This window comes from Heteronotia binoei, chromosome 12 (genome assembly GCF_032191835.1).
Source record: "Heteronotia binoei isolate CCM8104 ecotype False Entrance Well chromosome 12, APGP_CSIRO_Hbin_v1, whole genome shotgun sequence".
Classification (NCBI taxonomy): Eukaryota; Metazoa; Chordata; class Lepidosauria; order Squamata; family Gekkonidae; genus Heteronotia; species Heteronotia binoei.
Window position 1 is genome coordinate 50,344,410 of NC_083234.1, and position 25,789 is coordinate 50,370,198.

The following is a 25,789-nucleotide window of genomic DNA, read 5'->3' on the forward strand; positions in this document are numbered from 1 at the left end:
GTGCACACAGAACTTCTTTATAGGATCCAAGCCATGGTATAGAATAGTATTTTAATACTTTTAGAGAATGTAATGGAAAGCTTGGTCTGATTCTGAGAGTGCTTTTGCCAAATTGTTCCTCACTGCTCCACCAATAAAAGAAAAGAAAGCTACAACCATATAGTTCATAAAAAAAAAAACCAGACAAGAAATATTTTTGAAAGGATGAAAGAAAAACATAATAAAGGGGAAAAACATGTCATACTGACGTCTGTTTTTCTCTCAAAACATTTGGGAATTGAATCTATTTGACAGAGTAAGACAAACCTTGGAATACAAAAGAAACCATTTAAAACACCCTGTTTGAACTGAGCCAACAAACTTTCACAAAGTTGGAAGGAGCCATACAGGCCATCTAGTCCAACCCACGGCTCAATGAAAGATCAGCCAAGAGCATCCCTGACAAATGTTTGTCCAGTCATTGCTTAAAGACTTCCAATGGGGGAGAGCTCACCTGATTCTGTATCAACACCGGTTCTGTTTGCATAAGTTCTCTCATTCTCTGGTGCAGGGCAAAACTTGACTCATACTTGTTGGAAAACAGGCAAAGCCACACGGGTCAGAGGCAGAGGCCTGGGCTTTGCATCCTCCAGTGATACTTTGTTTTTCCTGCTTTGCAGACCAGGAGAGACATGTAGCCAGAGGCTATGTCTTTGCTCTCCCAGATGTAAAAAAATCCCCACAGCAAACTAGATTGAATATATATGCTCAGTGATTACAGATTAGACCATCTTTCTAAGTGTAAAAGAACTGCTGTTTTTGGACTAGCAATCTCTCAGGGACTTTAACATCATAAAAAGCACTGAGCAACTATCACCCCCTTGTAAATCCGCCCCCACCCACCCCCCACAACAGCTATGAATTCTGGTAGGGGAAATAAGACATCCAATCTCTCCTTCATGTGTCAAGAAATAAGGGGCTAAAATGTCTTTATAGTAGTGCTGGAGAGTGCAAAGGACCAAAATGGATTCCTGCCCCCTCCTATGTCTTCATTCTGGTGTGTGAAATAATTTTCCTCCCACCCAGGCTCTGCTATCAGGAATCAGCTGGGCTGGGGGGGGAAAAACATTGAAATAAATAGAGAACCATGAGGTAAGGTGATTCATGCTTCTTGCCCATTTACTCTGTTTTTGTTTAAGATACACTCTCACAACTCCCTGCTTGAGAATCCTGGGTAAAGAGAAGAACTCTCAACAATTCATGCCTCCCTGTGCAAATAATAATTTCAATGTCAGTAATGCTTTGCCTGACATTTGGCAAAGATGCTCCTATGGGAGACTAGTAGAATCGCTTTCCTATGGCATGCTCCTACGGGAGACCAGGCCAATCGCTTTCTATTTAATCCACATTTGTTTGGAGTATAAAAATTTAAAATCTTTTGTCCTTGAAGCCTGAATTTTGCACCATCAATTCACAACTTCCTGTGCCCAATTGGCAAGTGAGAATTTTAATTCACTGATACCCCTTCCACAATCTGTCTGGAATCTGAGAAGGAGGGTACTGGGGAGGCCTCCTGGTCCCTGATCCTCTGCTGCTGCCTGATGCAGCAGTGGGAGATCACTGGGCAACAAAACAAAACTTAAGAGTTCAGGGGGGTTGCTAGAACATCCTAGTGATTTGTGATGTCACTTCCATTTGCACAACCAGAAGTGACATCACAGAGTTTCCTCACAAGCTCCTGGGGGTACTTTGGGTGATGGGTGTATCCATGACTTCATCTCAATTTGGTGATGTATTTCCTATTAAAACCAATGGAAGTGAAACAAGCAGTAGGCTTGCAGCACCCTAAAGACTGATAAATTTTGATTCCAGCATAAGCTTTCATGAACTAGAGTCCACTCTACAGTCAATGACTATTTCTACTTGAAGAAAGTTTCACTGTTCTTTAAAGTGCCGCAAGATTTCTGCTTGTTTTTGTTGCAACCGAACACACCTCTGGAGTTTGTTACAATGGAAATGATTATCAGATTTATTTCCTGATGCTGCTAGGCTTACTTGTGATATTAAAGAACCTGATGCAAGTTTTTAAAGTGACAAATGACCCAAATCTGACTCCCCGCCCCCCAGCCACCGTGTTACCTACCTGAGTCAGAAGCCAAGTTGGCCAGGAAAGGTGTTGCTGTGCTTGCATTTTCTCTCTGACATATGAAACCAACTTGCTGGGAAGGCAGGCTGCAGTGCCTCCAGATCTACCCCTTTCAACAAAAACAGCTGGGAGAGATTCAGTTCCATTTGCCTTATCAGTCAAGAGAGAGGGCTGGGCACTTGATGCTTACGCCTGGCTTCCTGCATACCAAAGGCTTTGACAAAAAATACCCCAAGTCTCCAAAGACCTGTTCTGCCAGTGGATGCCTCATACCTGTAAAGATCCTGCAGATGATTTATATATAGCTTGGCACAGGGATTCTGGCAGGGTGTGTGTTGCTGCTGGCTCAGTGACAGGCCACTGAAGCAGGGAATTTCAGCTCCGATGGGGAAGCCTTTCTTGGAGGAAACACTTCTGTGGTCTCCCGTGACATCCAGTTCTCTTTCTCTTTCTGGCTGTGTCTGTTTAACCTCTTCCAGGAGGTGGCACTCACTGCCCCCCCCCCCACTTCTTCCCCAGTTATGTGACCCATTGGTGCTCTATCTGTCTAAAGATGCTTTGTAACTCACCATTTCTTTTAATGGCTTGTGGCACTTGGTATGGCACCATCTATTTCCATGTGTTCAGTATGAATAAGAACCTTCCCTGGTAGATTTAAATTGCCTAATAATAATCAGAATATACTTGTTCCAAAATATTTTCCAGGTGTTTTGACAGTAAGATTGCTCTCCTGCTAGGGCTGCATTCTCATTTTGCTGGATGTTACACTATAACAATTCTTTCACACCTGGATTTTCCTGCAATCTAGTAGTGAGTGACTGCTATAGAGCAATGATGACATTATTTATTTATTTATGTTGTGATTTTTTTCCTCCCTGCCCTCCGCTGCTTGTGGGCTCAGGGTGGGGTACAGTGCACCAGTAAAACAGTTTCCATATAGTACCAATTAAAATCTAATAACCCAAATAATCTACATGATGGCAATGTGGTAATACATCAGTCTTCAGGGACAGAATTGCATATAACTCTGGAAAGTGTCATCAATCATGTTAAGAATTGGGCTCAGCCTCCCAGCCTATGGTGCAAGTCGGTATGGTGAATAACCTAGGCTGGTTGAAGAAGCGGCTGGTTAGAGCAGAGGAGGCCAGTATAGTGAGACACCTGCCACCTCAACCAAAGGCCTGGTGGAACAGCTCCATTTTACAGGCCCTGTGGAATTGTAATAATATATGTGGCTGCAGCCTACATACCCCAGTGATCTGGGGAATTTCCCCCTTGATGATGCCTGCAAATTGAATGCCATTCACTCCTTCAGTGGGTCTGCCCCCTACTGCACCATCCCTTGGAGCTCATCCTGATGAGCCCTTTTCCAATCTGTGCAATGAAAAATGCCAAGAGGGGACTGTAATTCCTTCATAATATGCAGAAATCACCATTAAGCCTGTATTTATTTTGCAACCCTGTAATGACATTTGACAAGTTTGTGGGTTGGGTGTCTGTTGAAATAATCCCCTGACACTTCAGCAGGCACAGTCTGAATGCTAACCATAGTCCCTCACCCCACCCGCACAGCACACTAGATGAGTCATGCAGATTGGCTGTCCTAAAGATGTATTTAGCCTACATGAGTTCTGTATCTTTGATTGCAACACATTGTAACAAGTGAATACAGAAATGTAACATATATAAGGGCTGAGTTTAAAAAATACTCTGTTTTTGGGGAGGGGGGGGGTGGAACCCAGTGCAGAAAAAGCAACTCCCTTTTTGGCTTTTTTTTTTTTTTTTGCCTGAAAGTGATGCTTATCTACCTACATGCTCTCATTTGCCTTTAGTGATATCAATGCATAAGCAAATCTGATTCTCTGCATAGTATTAGGCTATTATCCCATTCACTGTTTAATCCCTGATTGGTTAGGAGCTCCCATATGACTAATCCAGGAAGGAGAAAAGTCAATTTGAGAAACAAGGCTGCAGAAGTAGGTGCAATCCTGGGAATCAATGTAATGAAACAAAACTAAGAATACTTGCACAGTGTATGTTTCCATCTCACCAAAATTGTTTATTTCATACCTAAAAACTGAAGTGTTAATTGGTGGAATGCTAAATGCACACAGTCTGTGTTCCCTGGTTATACTTTTTATTTTATTAAAAAGTGTCTGAGTTGATGAGCATACTGTTTGGAGATTTAAAAAACTGGAGACAGGGTGTAAAAAGTATGCCAGGCTTCGCATTTTGTGTGCCAGGTTTGGCTATTTTTTTCTCCTGTTCAGCAGCCAGCTCTGAGCTTTACTGAATGAAATACAGAGTGGAGGTCATCAGGGCTTGCCTTCTTCCACAGAGAGGCTGAAGAGATGAGGGTGAAAGCACGTCTTCTGCTTTAGCCCCTCCTTTGATCCTGTTGATAAAAAAATCATGAAGCCCACCAGCTATTTACAATGGGACACAAGATGCCACTCCATTCTAGAGTGTGGAACATCCTCCACTACTTGCCCAGAGGAGCTCAGAAAATAAATATGCAAAATGGAAATTTCCTTGCAGACTCTAGAGGGAGAGCCAAGTAAAATCTTCATCAAAATAGGGTAGGCGGGAAATTGACAGTCTGAAGATGAGGCGTTGCAAACAGACACCTGCCAGGCCCACTCAACTGGTTGTGTTCATGGTCCCCACATTCCTGCTGACAGCCCATCACTTTTGCTCCCTTTAAACATGTTCTCCCCTTCTGTATCTGCACCATTTTCTGTACTGCAAACACAGAGCCATGCACAAATGTGCTGCACATATACACCTGCATTTCTTAGATCTAGTTGTGACGGTCTGAGCTAGAAGTCTGGGTTGTATGTTGCTTTTTTGCATGCTAGGAGGTGGCTGTGGCTTATGGAATGTGAGGAAAAAATAATGAGTGATCCACTGTGCACACAGATGTCAGCTCACCATGTTAATGTAGGTGGATTGCTCATGCACAATTGTGTAGCAGATGAGCCCTTCAGCACTCACCAATCAAGTCCTGACTCTCTCCCAGTATCGGACAATAACTTAGAGATAGGGTTGTGTCCAGAGAATGGCAAAACACAAACATCTGTCTCTGTTCAGCTATTCTATTTGACACATTTCAAGTGTCCTTCATGCCATTGTGGGAAACAGAGCATTTTGTGGCTGAAATCCATCTGGGAACTGAGAAACTATTGTCTATCATTTGGTGGTTTTGTAGAAGCTTTCTCTATCTTTCACAGGTGGACTTTCCATGTAACTTATTAGGAAGATCCCAGTGGACTGCCACCCTGCAGTGCCACTGGCAGCCAGAGACAATCTGATTTAAGGACCCCAAGTGTTGCAAGTACAATGGGAGCTGCACAGCCAGACCTCGGCTGTAGCAGTGAAGCCAATGAGTGGTAGCTCACCCAAGGACAAGAGCTGGCACCTTAGCAGCTACTTGCCTCAGTTTGTTTCACAGCTGCTTTATGGTCATGTGTGGAAAGATCTGCCTTAAGTGGAGTCAGACCACTGGACTATTGAGGTGGGTATTTTCTAACTTGGATGGCAAAAGTTCTCCAGATTCTTGGATAGAGATGTTTCTTGTCACCTACCCAATCCTTTTAACTGGAGATGCCAGGGAAAAGAAGAAGATATTGGATTCAGGACCTTCTGTATGCAAAGCACATGCTCTAATACTGATCCATGGCCCACCCTTAATACCCCAGTCTGACACTACTATTTTTCTAATCTTTTGAAACTTTCTCATCAGCTACCATGTTTTTCCCTGTACCCTGTGCAGTTCTCTTCCCAGGCGGCTTTTCTTCTTCCTTCATAGCTATTAACCTGATAGGACCAAGCTGAGCGGGAGGCTAGGAACAGAGATGAGGAGGCAGGTTTTTGCTTCCCTTTATTTGTTTTCCGTTCTCCATTAGCGTTTTTTCTACTCTGGCTCCTGAGTGGGCCATAATTGCCTCTGAATGCACTGTCGGCTTGTCACATCTTATTGCTGGAGAGGGTATCAGCTAAATGCAAAACAACCACAAATTTAAAAGCATTCCATATCTTTCATGAATTTCTCCTTTGTTAGAAACAGACTGTAGTGTAGTTTGGGCATCTGGGAAAAGCTTGGATGTACTGACAAGACTGTGGCCCTAAGTGACTCCTTATCAAAGTATAGTTTCATGTGGGTGGCTGTGTTAATGTTCAGCAGTAGAACAAAATCTGAGTCCAGTAATGCTTTTAGAGACCAGCAACATCTCCCAGGATATAAGTTTTTGTGGGTCAAAGCTCATTTTGTCAGATACCTGATGAAGTGAGCTTTGACACACAGAAGTTTATACCCTGGAAAACGTGTTGGTCTTTAAAGTATTGCTAGCCCCATAGTGCAGAGTGGTAAGCTGCAGTGCTGCAGTCCAAACACTGCTCACGATCTGAATTCAATCCCGGCAGAAGATGAGTTTAGGTAGCCAGCACAAGGTTGACTAAGCCTTCCATTCTTCCGAGGTCGGTAAAAAGAGTACCCAGCTTGCTGGGGGGAAAGTGTAGATGACTGGGGAAGGCAATGGCAAACCACCCCATAAGAAGTCTGCCATGAAAACATTGTGATACAACATCACCCCAGAGTTGGAAATGACTGGTACTTACACAGGGGATTACCTTTACCTTTAGACATGAAATTTGCCCTTATTGAAAGGAATACTCACAGAAATAAACAAACCAATTCCAACACCAGCATACTGCACCAAAGGCAGAGGAGGTGTTAGGCTTGGGACACATTCTCATTGCAGGCAGAAGGTGGTCCTTAGCCTGGATGGGTATAATAACCTGGGAGTTCAAAAGAGTTACAATGAAGTCTCAGAGAGTAGGGGAAGTCAGCATGAAAGGCCGCTTTGCTAAGCATTCACCATGTTAAAGCCATGTGAAAGAAGGCACTCCAATTATGGAAGCCTTCCTGCATTGACTGCATATTCCTTTGAACAGCTTTTAAACTCAGTTCTTTCCATAAGTACAGATCAGGTCCCTGACCAGAGGCCCACACTGGCCCTGCCAAGGCCTTCTCACTGGTCACCCCATGTGCTGCTTCTTTTCTTCCTATCCCACAACACCTCTTGCTGATTTGCATCAGAGCTGTTTTCTCCTTGGTGCTGTCTGCCATGTTTCCTTTCTGTAAAAATTCTGTCTTCGAGAGCGAAGGGTCTTCTAGAGGGAAAGCCTTGGGCTTTTTGTGATTTAGGCTCTCCTCTTCCAGAACAGCCTCCTTGGCTGACAGCAATGCTTGTGGTGTAACCATAAGCACTGTGCCTGGGGATTAGAGCAAATGTTTGAGGTAAAAATGGAGAAGATGCACAGGAATGTTGTGCTTGATATGGAGGTGCAAACAGCAAGCTTCATTCTCCGGACTGTCAGTACAGCACTTTCTACTTAACACTGGTGCACTTGAAAAACAAAGCAGGAAGGAAGCATCAGGAGCTGTTGATTTGATGGTTTCATTCCTCTCATTCACACACATACGCACACCCTGACACCGTGAATACCTTTTGGAGAGAGACAAGCTCTCTGCTGAATGAAAGCCTTTTCTTTGGCATCTTGCAAATCATCTGCTGCATTTGGGGAGACAACAAATACAGCTGAAAATTGCAGGCTAGACATAAAAGCCCCAGTGGATCACACAATTTATACAGTGCTGAAGGTTTGGGATGTCCTTCCGAATGGCAAAGGATCCAATATTACAGGGATACCATATTTACTCTGACATCAAGCCATGATGCACCAAGGGAAAGATTGCAAGATGCTGCTGCCTCAGGGCAGCCTAAAAAAAACATTCAAGAAAGCATCTGACTGTTTCCAAGCAGCCTTAGAAGCTCAATTTGGTACTGAGGCTTTTCTGCAGGGTATGAGCCCCTAGGGTAGCTCAGCTTCTGTTCTCAATTCTCACGTTTTAGCTGACTGTAAATCCTTGACCCATGACTTGAAGGGCTCTTCCATTCAGTGGCAATTGCATGGAAGTTTTTGCATCGCTTGGGCTTTTCCTGCACAGATGGGGTGGAGGGTGCAGGACTACCTAGAACCATCTGAACACAATCTGCTTCTAAATCAGTGAGTGTACAAAGGTGTATGTTTGCACTGCTGGGCTTGGTGGAAGACTTGATCCAGATGAGTCATCTGAGTCAGGGCAAGTTTCCCTGGTCTCCATTGACAACCTTTGATCCCTCCCAAACAGTAACTGGCTCCGCACACATTTGGCAAATTCAATTTGGATTTTTCCCCACTGTTTTGGAGAGAGGTGTACTGGTTCTTGAGATGAGTTAATGTCATTGCCACAGGGAGAGCATTATCTTCTGAAGGCACAGATTCACATCCTCCTGTATTTCTATCAGGGTGGAGGGCCAGTTACCTAGCGTGCCCCTTGGAGTTTGATGGAGTCAGTGGATTTCCGGAGGTTTCTAGTATAAGAGCTGGTCATCAAACAATGGTGGGCAAGAGCATCTCAGTCTGTGCATGAGTGATATGATGCTCAGACTAGGGCTGCCAGGTCCCCCCTGGCTATCAGCAGGGGATGGGGGGTAGGATTGCTGGATCCAGGCTGGCAAACTCCTGGAGATTTGGGGATGGAGCCTGGAGAGGACAAAGACCTCATTATGGTACAATGCTATAGAACACACCCTCCAATGCATCTATTTTCTCCAGGGTAACTGAGCTCTGTTGTCTGGGGATGAGCTAGAATTCTGGGGTATCCTCAGATCCCACCTGGAGACAGCAGCCAGACCTCAGCACCAAACTAGAAGCAATCCAACTGACTATATTTCTGTGTTGCTGCTATATTTGAGAGCTGTAGTGCTCTAACAATCAGCCACAAAGTAACTACAGAGTCCCCACCTTGGCACTGCTCACTGGAAGACATTCTAATCTATTCAGACTTCTGTAAACATACTGACCTGTGGATCACCCTAACAATAGTTCCCCAAGCACCTGCACCTGCTATTTTGCACCCTTGTGTCTCTTTGACAGTCATCAGATGAAGCATGAGGAGCAAAAATGGGTCTTTATATAGAGTCACAGAGTTGAATCTTATAGCTCTCTTCTGCCAAGTCTTCCTACAATGAAGAAAAAGTTTGTTAATAGGAAGTTTTGTCCAATGGAAAAACAAATTACAGTGAATACATGTATAATCCATGTACAGTGTACAGTTTGATTTTTCCTTACGAGAGCACAGAGTAATTTTCATGTTACATTCAATGCAACTGGTTCCAGGGCTGAACAATTCTTAACATTAGGCAGTTTCTCCTAGAATGTGACTAAAATCTATCCTCCTGTAACTTAAGATAATTAAATCTAGCTTTCCCCCTCAGGATCATCAGAGAACAAGTCTTTGCCTTCTTTCACAGAATATTCCTTCACGGTGCTGAAAACAAAACAATGTCTCACCTTAGTTGTCTCTTCTGTGGTCTTAATTTATGCAGTTCTGTCAAGGATATGGGATACTGAAAAGGACCATGATATTTTAAAAATAACAATGTGTAGCAATTGCTGTCTGGTTTGATGAAAGGGTGCCTCTGAGCATGCCAAGAATTTGTTCTCCCTTTATCAAAATTATTTTTCATTTTACAAGGTATGCTGGGCTGAGAATGGGGAATAAAAATCATGAAATACTTGTAATGTCAACCTTATATTATTTACTCCAGATGAAGAGAATACAGATTTCTGCGGAGGTGGATTTGACTCAGGTGTCATGTAAACGAAGAGAGCTCGCAAAACAGTAGATGCCATGTTGCCAGACTGCTGTGGGCAAGAGAGGTCTTTAAAAACAAGTCAGCCCTTGCTGTTTTTTTAGAGGAAGAAAATTCTGAAATAATTGTTCCTTCCTTAAGAAACAAAAAGAAACATCCCAAACGATCAAGGAAGTGCCATTCATCATTCTAAATGAGAGCTGAGGAATGGCAGGACTCTTGTCGTGCTTAATGCTACATGACATTTAATTAACTTCCCAACAACTGCTCGGCATCCTCTTCCACAAAGGCTGCCTGCGTGCAGTAAAGAGGCACATAGTGTTGTACTCAGCATTGGGCAGGCCCAGGAGTACACTTGGAAGCTCTACAACTGAGCAGAGCCGGGTTGCTAGTCTGAGTTATTATTCCAAGGATGCACTGTCTGGAACAGAACGGATGTTCCCCAGTACGTACTACAGTGCTGCATCAGTGAACTATATAATTACATCTTTGTTCCTGTTGGGTCTCAAAATGTTGGGGACCAGAGTGTGAATCCAGGACCCTGGACTGGGCTGCAAAGCAGAACTCTGTGGCTATTGAATCTGGGGCAGAATGGACCTGATCTGGCCTGCAGGCCCTGTTCCACTCTGCCCTCCAAGGTTCTCCTGGAGAAGTTCTCTCTCTCAGGTTACCTGCTGCCACCACCTGACCTTATCAGGAATTATCCAGTGGAAGGGTCAGGACTCCCAGCTTCCCTTCCAGTGTCATGGGCATCTGAGGACGATCTGGCATCTGAGCCTGCAGCCAGCCCCTCTAGTGCTCCAGAGGTTGACAGCTTGCCGCCAGCTGTCCCCGCACCTGATCCAGCAGCAGAGGAGGAAGAGGAGCAGGCACAGCTGCAAGCAGGGAACCCACCTGACTCACCCCTGCAAGTAGCATGATTAAGGGAATGACTACGCTGTGACTTAGCAGCCTGGCGGAGGGATGCATGCCTAAGGGAAGGCAGTCATTAAGCCCTGAATATTAGCAGGAGCTTCCCTGCTGTTAATTGGAGTACCACTGGAGGTCCATTTAGCCCCTGCTTGGGGCTGGGGTCTTCATGGAAGCAACAAGTCATTTTGGCATGGCGCGCATCCACCTTGGCCCCTGCACTCTCACTCAGACTCTTCAGTAACCTGACTCCTGGCTCTAGACAACTTTGCTTTCCTCTCCCTGACTTGGCTTTGTGACTTGGCTTTCGTTGGAACTTTCAGCTTGACCCAGGACTGCACTCAGACTTGCTCATGGTTGCACTCAGCCCATGACATCCAAGTTCTGAGGCCTTGCCTCTGGGTCTCCCACTGCCTGGTGAATATGGGGTCCGTTTACTGCCTTGTGCGCCCCTGGAGGAATAGCTGTTTGCCAACTGCTGGCCTTCCTCCTGGTGCTCCTTTTAAAATAGTGTGTCCAAGACTGTGGAGGTCTACATGATACAGAGAATCACTCCGAACATCAAGTTATACAGTATTTGTTAAAAATAAAAAATGTTCACAAGCACACTTTTAGCACAGCACCAGACTAAGCAAGGGATTCAAAAGAAATGGGTAAAACACAATTCTTCTGTCCGTCTTTCTATAGGTGCCCTATCAGATGTTAAAATATAGGACAGGTTCCTTAGTTTAGGAAGTTACAGATCTTTACAGAGATATGAATTACATTGAAGCTTCCTCCAGTTCTCCAGGCCAGCACATGGCCAGCACCTCAAGAGTCCTGTCAGCACAAAAGAGATCTTCCTTCTTGCTTCTAGGAGTTTCATCTCCTCTCCTTCCTCCATCCACTGACCAGGTCATGTCAGGTCAGAGAAGCTTTTCTAGAAGTTTCCACAATTTTCCTTTCTAGGCTTCCCAGTCCCCAGGTGGGGGTAGGAGAATCCTCTGATTTTGCAGGCTCTGGCAAATCCCACCCCAAGCAGCCACCGCACGTGTCATCAGTGATGTGCTGATGTCACTCCCAGAAGTGATGACATCACATCAGTGACATTGGGGCAACACTCTACTTTTTGGGCAAACTGGCTCGACTCAGTTGTGGTGCTTCTAAGTATACTCCTGGACCAGCCCAATGTGGAGTACAACACTGTGTTTGTAGCTGTTTTTACCATAGAGTTTTGCCCAAAAAGTAGAGCATCACCCCAACACTATGGCACAGAGAATACATTACATGTTTGGGGATAAAATGTTCATGGATAAAAAGGCGATGATGTGATACCATCCCTTGCTCTAATTCACCGACTGCTGCTTCAGGAGATAGGAAAATGCTAATGCAATCAGTTTATATCACTTTTTAAACTGTGTATTACGAGGGAGATACAGACAATGATTTGGGTCAACAACCCTCACTTCTCACTTTGAAGAATCATAGTTGTTTCAGTGTAGTGCAATCTCTAGCCTACACTTTGGTTGTTACACATGCTTGATGCAGTTTTCTTCCAAACAACCCAGGCTTTATGAGGAGCACACGAAACACTGTTTATGTGGGTGCAGGACCTTAGGTTTCTGGCTGTGGCCACTGCCATGGGATCCTGAATTCCAGGCCAGGGCAGGCTGACAATTTTGGCTTTTCTGATATTCTAAGCTTTAAAATGCCACTGAATAACACACTGCCAAGAGGCACTTCATTTCAGTTTTTAATAAGAAAACTTGTTTTTAATAAGAAAGCTGGTGTCAGTTTTTCTAAAGTTTATAAGGTTAGATATCCTCGGTTTTATTAATTTTGAAATGTCAGTAACCCAGAAGAAATGGGCATTGATACTGAGTCTGAAACAGCAATGAGATAATACATTAAGATCATCTCCCCGTGTTCTAGCACACCCACAGTTTTTCAGCTGAGAGCATCATGGGACATCGTTCAGGGTTTGGGAATGGCTCTTTGAAAGGCTGACAATGTTCTCACCAGCATTGCTCTTTACAGCCAGTGCTAGGTTTGGATTTGTAGCTGTCTTCTGAGGTAGGTCACTGTGATTTGCGTTTTTATTTCATTCACTTAGGTTATTTGTATCCCACTTTCCCAATATATTATTTGACCAAAGACATAATAAAGATAACAAAAAAGACCAGTTTATAAATTAATTAATTTGAAAACTCTCAACATGCAAATATAAAACCAACAGAAAGTAAACACTCTTAGCACACCAGCCACAGTCGGCAAAAAAGAATGCAGTTGGTGAAGATCAAAGTCCCACCAGAAACAAAAAAAGAGGATTTGTGTAATGCCTGGTGAAGCTTCTGTGGGGGGATATTCCAAAGGTATGGTGCCACAATCCAAAAGGCCCTGTCCTACCTGCCTTGCTTCATCTGACAGAAAGACCAAGAAAAGGGTATCCAAGGATGATTTCACTAAATAGGCAGATTGATAAAGCCGCATGTGGTTTTTCAGATACCCTGGGCCTATGCTGTTTAGGGCTTTTCATGTCAAAACACATTTTGAATTGTGCCTGGAAACAAACTGGAAATAAGTGCAGATCTTGCAGCACAGGGGTTGTTCACTCTGGTCTATTTCCATCAACAATCTTGTCACAGAATTTTGAACCAGCTGAAGTTTTCAGGAGCACTTGCAATGGCAGCCCCACACAGGGTCCATTTTAGTAGTCTAACCCAGATGAGACTAGCAAAATCATTCCTTTGCAAGAAAGAGTACAGTATGGGTACCAGCCAATGCTTGTAAAAGTTCTATCAAAGGCACTCAAGCCATTTGGAACGCCAAAGATAAAGCCTGAACTAAAAGCTTCCCCAAGCTGTGGACAATCATTTTGGACGACAACCAACCTCAGCCAGAACAGACCATAAATAATCTTCTGGGTCCGCAGAACTTTCTACTCCAAAGGACCTCCATCTTGATTTAATTTTCATTCACCCCATTTCCATCCCTACACAAAGCTGACCATCACCCAGTAAAAAAGTGAGGTAGATCTGAATGTCAACAGTATACTTATGCCCAAACCTCTGACTGAATTCAGTCAGCAGTTTCATGTTGACATCAAAAATGGAGGAGAAAGCCATACCCAAAAGTGGGAGATGGATGACCAGCCAAAATCTGAATTATTTTAGGATCCAAGGAAGTTTCTTTTAGAAGCACACTAACACCTGCTTCTTTCATTTTTTTTAAAAAAAAATCCAGTTTGCTATGTTTCCAAAGGAAACATATGAAATTAAAATCAATACATCAATTCAAATATAAAACAAAGCAAGATTTAATGAACAAGAAAGGTATATAAATGTCGATACACATATTATATTGAATCCTTTAGTACACATGCTGTATTGAATCCCTTAAGCTGGGAACATTCCCAGCATCAGAACTGAAGGTGCTAGTGTGTTGACCTTTAAAGCTGTATATGGTTTGGGATCAATATACCTGAAGGACTTCCTGTTTCCTTATAAATCTGCCTGACCACCATGGTCATCTTTGAAAGACCTGCTTCAGTTGCTCTCACCTTCTGAGATTAAGCAGGGAGGCAATGAAGAAGAGGGCCTGCTCGATTGTGGCACTAAAACTGTGGAATGCTCTCCCCAGGGAGACTCATCTGTCTCCTTTTGTTGCCACCTTTTGCCAGTGGGTGAAGACTTTTTCCTTTATTTTAAAATACATATATATATATTAAGCAACAGGCATAAATCACAGAGAATCCATACCACTTAATAAAAAGCAAAATCAAACTATCTTATAACACAACAAAAGTTAATTATCCATAACAAAATCAGACCAATTCCCCACTAGCCTTACCCCGCTCTCACTCGCTTCTTGTCCATGGGGTTTCCATCAGATTTTGCACAAGCTGCCCCAGGGCTGCAACTTGCATCGCCTCTTTTGTGCAGCAAACAGAAACCAGTTTTTAGAGGATCTTGCTTGGTGTGCGAAAGAGGCGGAGCAAGTTGCAGCCTCGGGGCAGCTTGTACAAAATCCAACGGAAGCTCCACGGAGAAGAGGAGAGTGAGAGTGCGGTAAGGCTAGTGGGGAATCGGTCCCACTCTTGATTTTCATGATCACATAAATTCCAAATTTTTGTGACTCTTTCAGTGTTTTGAAATCTTCACAATACTGTCAACTTGGAACAGTTTATCTTTTACTTTATTTAATCAATTATTCTTTGATGGCTTAAATTTTGATTTCTATACTTTAGCAAAGACCAGCCTTTTTGCTGTTAATAAATATAATGCTATAGTCTGATATTGCCTTGGGATCACTGCTGTACAGTTAAACAAAATAGATTTGATTAAATTTCTTCTAAAAGCCACTGACATTAACCTAACTATCATATCCCAAAAGGACTCTGTTCTGTTACTATACCACCACATGTGTAGAAAATTAGTCCTCAGTTGCTCACAAAACCAACAATGACTGCTACTATTTCTAAAGATTCTAGCAATCTATACTGGTGAAAGATGCCACTGGTGTGTCATCTCACAAATGTTTCCCTTGAACAGCATAGAGACTGAAAGGGGAGAGCCATAAATAAGTTAAAAAGAACAAACTTTAATCTGCATCATAGCATAAAGATTTCCTCCATTTCTTCCTGAAATGGCGAATACTATTTTTGTTTGGTTTGACATTCCATCAGTGATCCCTCCTTTCTGCCCAATGTTTTGTTTTTATGTTTACATATATATTTATCTCTGGTTTTGATTGTTTTAATGATGTGTTTTTGTGGGGTTTAATGGTTTTTAAGATGTGATTAGATGTGATTTTATGGTGTATGTTTAATTTGTTAGCTGTCTTGATGGTCTTTATGAAGGCAGAAATGAGAGGCATAAATTTTATAAAAGAAATAGTATGGTAGTATATACTTCTGAATATCTGTTGATGGGGAGGGAGGCAACAGTAGGGGGAAATGTTGGTAGTCTCCATGCCCCACTTGTAGCCCTTCCAGAACAGGGATGGAGCCTGGGGAGGACAGGTACCTCAATGGAGTTCAATGCCATGGAGTTCAATGCCCTCCAAAGCATCCATGTTCTCCAGGGGAAATGATCTCTGTAGTCTAGAAATGAGCTTGGATACCAGAAGATTCCCAGGCCCCACAAGGAGGTCAGCATCTTCACCTACCACACACCAAGCTCTTTAGAAAGTGGAGCCATTGTAAGGCAGGGCTTGTTACTGGCTACTCCCATACACATGAAATGGTTTTCCATGGCTGCAATAGCAGTCAATGGAAGATCAAGAGGAGGGGTAACCATCCCTCCTTCAGCCATTCCTTCTTTTTATTCCTTATTTTTCCCCTCCCTCCCATCTGACTTTCCTTCATTTCTTTTCGTTCCTCTTTTGCGATTCTTTTACAAAGTTAGGAGGGAGGCATTGTATTCAGATAGGCTTGCCAGTTTCAGGTTGGGAAATTCCTGGATTTTTTTTTAGGAGAGGAGTCTGGGAAGGGCAAGGGTCTCAGCCATTTTTTTTGAGGGGAGGAGTCTGGGAAGGGCAGGGGTCTCAGCCAGATATAATGCCATAGAATCCACTCTCCATATTTCCTCCAGAGGGACAGATTTCTGCCTTCTGGAGATCAGTTGTAATTCCAAGAGATCTCCAGATCCCACCTGGAGATTAGCAACCCTAGTCTGGTTCCACCTCCTGAAGCACTATTCTGGATCTGAAAAGGAACTCACCACATCCTCTCAAAATTCCAACACAGTTTGGGTTGTTTACCCTTATTTTTGCCTGTTGTCTTTCTTGGGATGTCTCTCACCAGCACCCACCATCCTACATACAACAGCTTGTCACCCAGTGCATGGCCTGCACAGAGACCATGAAGAAGATAAACAAGTTGCTTATCTGTAATCAATGATCCTTGAGTGGCTGTCTGTGCAGCAACACCCACCCTTCCTTCCCCACTGCTGGCTGTCTCTTGTCACTTATCTTTTGTCCTTGGGACTGCTGAGCTGTGTAAAGAAGGAACTGAGGTGGGGGCAGGGTTTTCTTCAGCTCCAGGCATGCACAGTTGATGCCTGCTCCCCATAGCTGAGGAAAAGCCCACCCAAAATCTAAGCTCTAATCTTCCAGAGGAGAGGCACAGTGCAGATCAGTCCAAAGGTGCCTGCTAGCCCCACAGGTTTAGGTACAAGGCCTCACAATATAAGACCTCAAAAAAAAAAAAAGAATCAAACTATATGAACCCACACCAAAACCCACAGCCATTACTTGCCCAGGCCCAGACCAACCAAAGCACCCATATTTATATTTTCAGTGCCCTTTCTGTGAGACTAATCAAGCACTGTTTTTATTGTACATGGGCTCTCAAACTGATACACTTTAGAGCTTCATCATGTCATAATCTGACCCCATTTCTGGAGTTTACTAAATTACAGGAGTACCTCAAGCGTGGGCAAAAATCACATCTGAATAGAAGTGATTTCTGTAACACACACAACTCTTCCCCCCTCCCCCCAAATTTCAACAAGTGTGATGTACTCCAGGTAGTCCAGGGCATAGCCACAGGCTACACAAATCTTCAGACAGTCAAGACAGTGTTCTGGGGGAAAAAGTCAAGAGGATGAGGAAATCAGGCAAAGCCCTCCAGGAGCCTATAGTCTGTGGGTGGAAACCTTCAAAGACAGCAAGAGCAGAATATAAACAGATGCCCCAAGGCAGCAGGAGCAGCCTGCCCTGACTTTCTGAAGACATAACAGGAATTCTCCTGCTCCTTTTTGACTATTAAACTGCTCTTTGATCAGGGTCTTCAAAGCAAGGAATAAAAAAGCACCCCGTTCATGGCAGGGTGTGTCCTAGGATAGCATCACAGTCCAGAAGACTCATAACACTACTGCAGCCTCTACTTCCTGCCCTCAAGACTGCATTGTACAGGCCTCTAAACAAAATCCAGTTAAGCAGCTTGACTTGAGTGGTAATTGTTCCAAAAGGTGGCTTGTCAGATCTTGAGGCATCATTTAAGAAAAGGGACAGCCATTTGAGCGTTGCTTTCTTTCAATCACCTCATGAACATTTCAGATTGGAAGTACTCCCAGATGTAACTCCCAGCATACAGACTCTCTCTTGAAAGGTTACTCTGAAAAAAGAAACTAATAAAAGTAGAGGTCCCATTCAGGGGTCTCTGGTGTGGGGAGGAAAGGTTGTTAAAATAGCAGCCCGGCTTCCTCAGACAGAGATGCGTGCACTTTCTGACAGAATGATGCTCTCAGTGCTGATGTTGGAAGGTGACCAAAGAGAGAGAAAGGAAAACAAACCATTTCACAACTTCAGACTAACCCAAGAATGGGTACAGAGGCTATACACCAGCAACCACTGTTTGCTTTGCCCCAGAACCTATCGATCATTACTAGGCCTATATCTGATAGTCCTCTGCCGCCAGCTACGAGTTAGGAAATTACTGGAGATTTGGGGAACAGAACCTGGAGTTTAGGGAGGGGAAGGACCTCAGTAAGGTATAATACCATGGAGTCCACCCTCCAAGGCAGACATTTTCTTCAGCGGCACAGATTTCTGTTTTCTGGAGAACAGTTGTAATTCTGGGACAACTCCAGTTCCCACCTGGAGGTTGGCAACTCTATAACAAAATGAGGTTGTAACATTGGACTTTTTAGAGATTGCATTACTTTGGAGCAAAAATGTGGGTCCAGATCTGGCAAAGCCCTTAACTAGGTAGATAAATATCATTTTTCACCCAGTTAGCACAGTAAGACAATCAGCTTTCAGAGAGGTGTTCCAATTAGCCACCTTGAACTTAAAAGGTTCTCACTGGAAAGAACTTTGCTGCTTTCTAGATCATTTTCAGAACTGGCTCAAGCCAATAAATGAACACTGACCTCTGAGAATCAGACTTTTGGGGGCTTATTTTAGAGTGTAAGGAAGACAAATGAAAGGTTATCTGCTGAATGTTGTTAGGTGCAAACTGGGTGGGAACCAATCTCTTACTATAACAGGGATAAATCACCCATGCGTGGCTGCTCACTAGAGTGCAAGTTCAAGCTTTTACTCCCCTCAGGTGTATGTGTAATTACAGCTTTGATCCTAAGCATACCTATCTGGGAGATCCCATTGAACTTAGTGGGATTGACTTCTCTGTAAGCATGCTTAGAATTGGGCCACAAATAATTGCTTTCTGGTATGTTGATGCTTAACAATGAAATTTCAGCAATCAAAAGTTTGAAGTTTTTTTTGCATACCAAATGTCAGATTCTCCTTTTCATAGCCCAAACTAGCCTGATTTTATTAGATCTTGGAATCTAGTCAGGATTGGCCCTGGTCAGTATTTGCATATGAGAACCACCAAGGAATACCAGGGTCACTACATAAAGGCAGGGAAACCACCTCTCAGAGTCCCTTGCCCTGAAAATCCTACCGAGTGACTCTCAGGGGAATAGAGGCATGCTCCTTACTCCAAAGTTTGGATGAAAAGGTAATTAAAGCATGACTTTCAGCTGCAAGATATGAACTTCAAAATCCGAATGTGAGAGGCTGAACATTGTCCAACTTTAGTTTTGTGACATAAAAAGGTAAAGGTAGTCAGTCCCCTGTGCAAGCACCAGTCGTTTTCGACTCCGGGGTGATGTTGCTTTCACAATGTTTTCATGGCAGACTTTTTATGGGGTGGTTTGCCATTGCCTTCATAGAGGTACGAAAACAGGAAATCTTATTTCACTAGTCAGCACTAGTTAAGAATATACAGTCAGAATTATATTAATCAACATCAAACTGCCCATTTGTAAATATATTAAATACTCTAAATCCAAACAAACTTGTTTCTTTTGTGTGTGTGTATTTTTGTATTTATATGTGCAAGAGCCCCATGGCGCAGAGTGGTAAAACTGCAGTATTGCAGTCTGAACTCTCTGCTCACGACCTGAATTCAATCCCAGCAGAATCTGGTTTCAGGTAACCGGATCAGGTTGACTCAGCCTTCCATCCTTCCGAGGTCGGTAAAATGAGTACCCAGTTTGCTGGGGGGGGGGGGGGAAGTGTAGATGACTGGGGAAGGCAATGGCAAACCACCCCATAAAAAGTCTCCCGTGAAAACGTTGTGAAAGCAACATCATCCCAGAGTAGGAAACGACTGTTTCTTGCACAGGGGACTACTTCTACCTTTTTTAAAAAAAAAATTATATGTGTATGTATGTGTGCACCTGGAAGTCATGGTGACCTCTGGTGACTGACCCTACTGTGGGCTTGGAGGATATTTAGGAAGGTGGTTGAATAAAGCCTGTTCCTACCTCTTGACACCTGGTATTCCAAGGAGATCTTCCATCCAAGTACTTTCTATAGTTGACCCTGCTTAGATTCCAAGATCTGATAAGATTGGCCATGATCTGGATAGCCCAGACAAGCCCAAACAAACTTATTTCTGATATTTTGGCATAGTGAAAACACTTCTTGCTGTCCTGTTTCTCTTCCCCAGGACATGGGAAGTAAATGGGTATTATGGGGAAAAGAGAAAAAAGGGCATTATCCTACCACAATTAGTTCATCTTTCCACCAAATAGGATTTTCCTTATTTGTGCTTCTTTCAGAGTACAGCATTTTAACTTAATTCATTCATTCATGGGCCTTCTATCCTGCCCAAGCAGGCCCAGGACGGGTTACAGACTGACTGTACATAATTGCACTGTCTCCTTGCTTTTGAGAACACTTTGGTTCTGTAAGGAAAGCCCCCTACTTTTCATACATATGGACATCGTGATCACCAGTATGGTTGCCAGGGTGCCTGGAGTTTTGACTCTCACACATCTGCTCTAAGAAGTGGACTTTGCTTACAGTTTCTAAGGCTTATGTGGATACTATAAGCCTCAGCTTTGCAGCTGCATTCTACACCTCTGATGGGTGTTAGTCAGAACTCTGCTCCTTGTGTGCCCAGTCTTGGCTGCTGCAGTAAAGGAAGCCATGCCACCATGAACTGTACAAGCAAACAGTTTCCAGCCTGTTTCCATGAACCAAAGGCTAACACCACCAGAATCCATCTTGCTTTCCTGACTCCATATCCAACAGCTGCTTCAGCTTTTGCATAAGGCAGTCAAGCTTATCCAAGCATACCCCGCCAGACCATTCAAGCCTTTGTCTAACGAAACCCAGAACAAAGACTGGTGCCAGGAAGAAGATAGAAGAAGAGGAAGACCATCTCCTGTCAGAGTCAAGTCTTTTGTCTAACCCGGGTGATACCTAGGCCAGTATTTGATTCTCTATTGTCACCTTTTCAGATAAGTCCATCTAATCTTAAGTGTTCCCCACCTAGTAATCACTTCCATTCATTTTCCCAACTGTCATTTCGGAGCCACCCCATGGCCTGTTCTAATCAGGAAGATTCTTTCAGGTACCCAGGATCCAGGCAAGCTCATTGGTCAAGACAGGCACCCAATTAGGTGCCACAAAGGGACTTGCTATTGGCTCTGCAATAGTCCAACCCTCCTGGTCATTGCAGAGCCTCCCCTTTCTCCTCCCTCCTACCTCCCAACCCCTGAGGGCTCAAGGGAGTCCTTATAACCTCTGACCCAACTCCACTCATGTGTGCATCTAACAGTATCCCAGTTCCGCTGTCTAGATCCATCCCCAATTCTGGCCACAGTTTTGGGTCCATTTCCCCTGTCCTCTTATGTCGCCATTGGAGCCTTCCTCGAAGACTACGATGGTAAATATTACCCTGTGTGTCTACCCTTATATGTTTCCCTATCCATCTATCTATATTTCTTAGGACTGTGTGAATGTATGATTGTATGTGTATTTTTATCTTGTATGGAAGACTATATTTTTCTCAGTAAATTATAATTGGTTTTACTAAATTAGAGTTCCATTATTTAAGCATCACTTTTCTGGACGTGTATTCTTGTATACACTGGTAAAAGATTCCTAGTGAGCCAGGTGCCCATCTAACTAATTCCCCAACCTCGTTTGAAGGGCATTTAGGCTTACAGTTCCTATGTAAGCATTGGGTTTATTTGTCCAAACTTTCATTATGTGGAGGTGCACCTGCCACTTCCCACGCAGAGGCAAAACTGAGTTTTCATTTCAGGCTACACATCCTTCTGGTGATAAAAAGACCATCTACAAGAGCAGATGTAAAAGAGGCAAAGGCTTTGCTTGTACTTGCTGGCAAACTGGCAGGGCTTCAGAAATGGAAATAGTAGAAACAGAGGCTTTGCCCTTCCAAAAGCAGGTTTTTTAAAGCCTGGATGTCCTAAAATGGGGGAGGGGTGGCAAACATACAACTAGATTTACTTGCAATTACATGAAAAGCAACAGAAGAAGAAGGAGAAGAAGAAGAAGAAGATGATGATGATGATGAAGAAGATGATGATGATTATATTGGATTTATATCCCACCCTATACTCTGAACCTCAGAGCGGTCACAATCTCCTTTACCTCCCCCCCACCCCCACAACAGACACTCTGTGAGGTAGGTGGGGTTGAGAGCGCTCTTACAGCAGCTGCCCTTTCAAGGACAACTCCTACAAGAGCTGTGACTGACCCAAGGCCATTCCGACAGGTGGAAGTGAAGGAGTGAGGAATCAAACCTGGTTCTCCCAGATAAGAGTCCATGCGCTTAACCACTTCCAGGGCTTTTTTTTTTTTTAAGCAGGAACGCACAGGAACGCAGTTCCAGCTGGCTTGGCATCAGGTGGTGTCACCTAATATGCAAGGATATATGCTGGGCTATGGTGATTTCACCCTCCCTCATAAGGTAGTTGCCAACAAAAATCCGTATAGCCAAAGCGATGGTATTTCCAGTAGTAATGTATGGCTGTGAGAGCTGGAGCATAAGGAAGGCCGAGTGCAGAAGAATAGATGCTTTTGAGATGTGGTTGCTGGAGAGGAATCTTGAGAGTCCCTTGGACTGCAAGAAGATCAAATCAGTCAGTCCTAAGGGAAATCAACCTAGACTGTTCCCTGGAAGGTCAGATGCTGAAGCAGAAGCTCAAATACTTTGGCCACCAAATGAGAAGGGAGCACTCACTGGAGAAGATCCTGATGCTGGGAAAGACAGAAGGCAAAAGAAGAAGGGGACGGCAAAAGATGAGATGGCTGGGCAGCGTTACTGATGTAACAAACATGAATTTGAGCTGACTTTGGAGGATGGTGGAAGACAGGAGGGCCTGTCCATGGACTTTGTCCATGGGATCACAAAGAGTCGGACTCGACTGTGCAACTGAATAACAACATAAGGTTTTCCTTTTTCTTCTTTCTGGCTGAGCAGCCCCTTTTTCCTTTTCTTCTTTGTTTTACTCTGGCTGTCTCACCAAATTATTTGAATATATATTAGTAAAAGCTAACCCAACCTAAGGAATTGAGGGGAGAGACTAAAAGCCTTCTGATTTGATAATGACACATGAGAGACTGATGGTAGTTCAAAAATTACAAACTATTTGATTTTAACTTTGAGGGGAAATGTTCAAGTAAGAATCAGGTATAGAACTTATGAGCTGAACAGGCAACAGGAATAAGGGAGCTTTGTATAAAAAGAAATGTCAGATAATTTGTCACAAACAAGTAACTGTTTCTGTTATTCAGACAGTTCTTTAAAACTTGAGGAAAGAGGTTTCTTGGCATTTTCTGTTTACATAAACAAGCATCAGCTTGTTGAACTCACAGACATTAAAGTTGGTGAAGGCAGGCACATTCAAACAAGTTCCAATTTCTCTTCTTAGCAACTTAATAGGGATCATCCCTCCCTTCTCTAGGAACAATTTCCCTCAGACTGGATAGGGATCACCCACCTCCTTTTCTAGGAGCTATTTCCCTAGACTTGAAAGGGGGTGCTTCTTGATCCTCTGACTCCTTTAGCCTTCCTTCCCAATTCTTAACTCCCACTCCCAGTTCTTAACTCCCACTGGTATAGACTAATCCAGCAGAGTTCTTCTTATCCAATGTGGTTTTCTGTATACAGGGATTCCCAGTGAGGGATGGAGTCAGGGAAAATCAGAACTCTAAGATCTGATCCTGCATGGGCAGTAAGCCTTCTTTGTCATGCTGATACACAGCTAGGGGTGGCAGTTCTCTGTTCAAACAGTAGCTATTCACATTTTGGTCTTACAAGTCCCAATTAATTTAGGGGCATGAGGGTTAGAGAAGCTTTTGTTCCTTCTGTTAATGTTAAGAAACAAAAAACAAAAGAGGATGGGATTAGCAATGTGGCTCCTGAATTATTAAAAGCAAACAGTACAATTAAGGCTGCCAAAGAGCTCTAGGGGAATGAATCCTCCTCCAGCCTTTTCTGCTGATATTACTGCAACATAACTGGGAGTGGGAGAAGCAGCCTCTGAACACGGACTGGCCTTTGTGAATAAGCAACCACTTGGCCTGTAGGCTGGTGTAATATCCTTTAGAGCTGGAAATCAAGAATTGCTTGTTGTACTGCTCATTGTTCAGAAACTGCAAGTTATTACCAGGGCCACACATTTCTCTGTATTGAAAGCCAAATACAAAATGTGATTTGTTCATCTTCCTTTCAGTCAGAGATCCCCAATCTTGTTGACCCTGTGGGAACTTTGAGATTTTGAGAAGAAATAGGGGGCACTACAACAAGAAGCAATGGGCACCACAAACTAAAGTGTGTGTGTGTGTGTGTGTGAGAGAGAGAGACAGACAGAGAGACAGAGGTGGGTCCAATCACAGAATGTTTGGAGGTTCACTTTCTGCTTCAGTAAAGTGGAGGGAAGCTAGGACTGGCTTTCAAGTTTGGGGAAGAAGAAACTTGATATCGGGAAACATGTCAGCACCTCCCTAAATGTTGAATCTCTCAAAACCTTCATGCTTCGTATTTTCAGGCTTACTTCAGAAACTATAACAGCTACCAGTTTAAGGATTATCAACTCTTAGGGCGTTTTCGCACTGACCTTTTACTGGCGCGACCACCCTCCTCACGCCAGCGGATCTGCAGGGATTTCGCACCAGAAGCGCCGGCGCAGCCAAAAGAGCCGGCTACTTCCGTCGCGAAACCCGCTCAAACGTTTTCCTGCTTCTTGGCAGTTTCCGTTTGAGCTGGTTTTGCGACGGAAGTTGCCGGCTCTTTTGGCTGCGCCGGCGCTTCTGGTGCGAAATCCCTGCAGATCCGCCGGCGTGAGGAGGGTGGTCGCGCCAGTAAAAGGTCAGTGCGAAATCAGCCTTAATGTTTTTACCATCTGCTGCTTCTGACCTAAGGAAAGTGCAGCACACATTGGAGCTCATGCGCATACAAGGGTGCACCAGACTTGGGAGCACCAGAAGGAGAAGCACATCTCCAAAAGTGCTATCGGCAGCAGAAGAATCTGTAGTGTGTCCAAGATATTCTTGAGAATGAAATTGCTGCAGAAAAATACGTTGCAGGCATAGAGGGGCTATATGCCCACAGGCTGGGACAGTCCCTTTGCCAGAGACCTTGGAGAATCACTGCTGTGAGTGTGGCCAGATAGACCAATGAAGAATCTCAGTATAAGGCAGCTTTGTATCTTCATAGTCAGAAATCAGCACAAATGTTTCCTAATGTCTAAGACCATACTATGTTATACTGCTTACTTCCTTTTTATTTATGCATTCGAACCTTAACCGAGACTTCCAGGTATCTGTGACCCCTCCCCCCATTTTCTTGGTGGCTTTGGATGCCACCAGCTGGGAGGCCTAGAGTTCCTTGAATCCTCCTCATGCTCTTACCCCATCATTGACTTCTGAGTTTGCTGAAGTTGTTTAGGACTCTTAACGTCATCTTCCATTGCAGATTACTCACAGATTCTGTCTGTCCACTATTTTCTCCCACTTTACAGAAATTGTCTCCTGGAACCTGTGCCTCCCAGCCTCAGCCTGCTCTGCTAGCCCTGACCTCTAGGTTCACATGCTCCTGATATCCCTCCAGGGCTATTTACATGGCATGAAGGATGCATGATGTTGCTTTGGTTTCAACAATAGGGCATACCAAGACTTCTGGTTTGCTGCCCTGACCTGGATAGCTAGGGCAAGCCTGATCTTGTCAGATCTCAAAAGCTAAGCATGGTTGACCCTGGCAAGTACTTTGAAGGAAGACCTCCAAAGGAATACCGGGGCCATAATG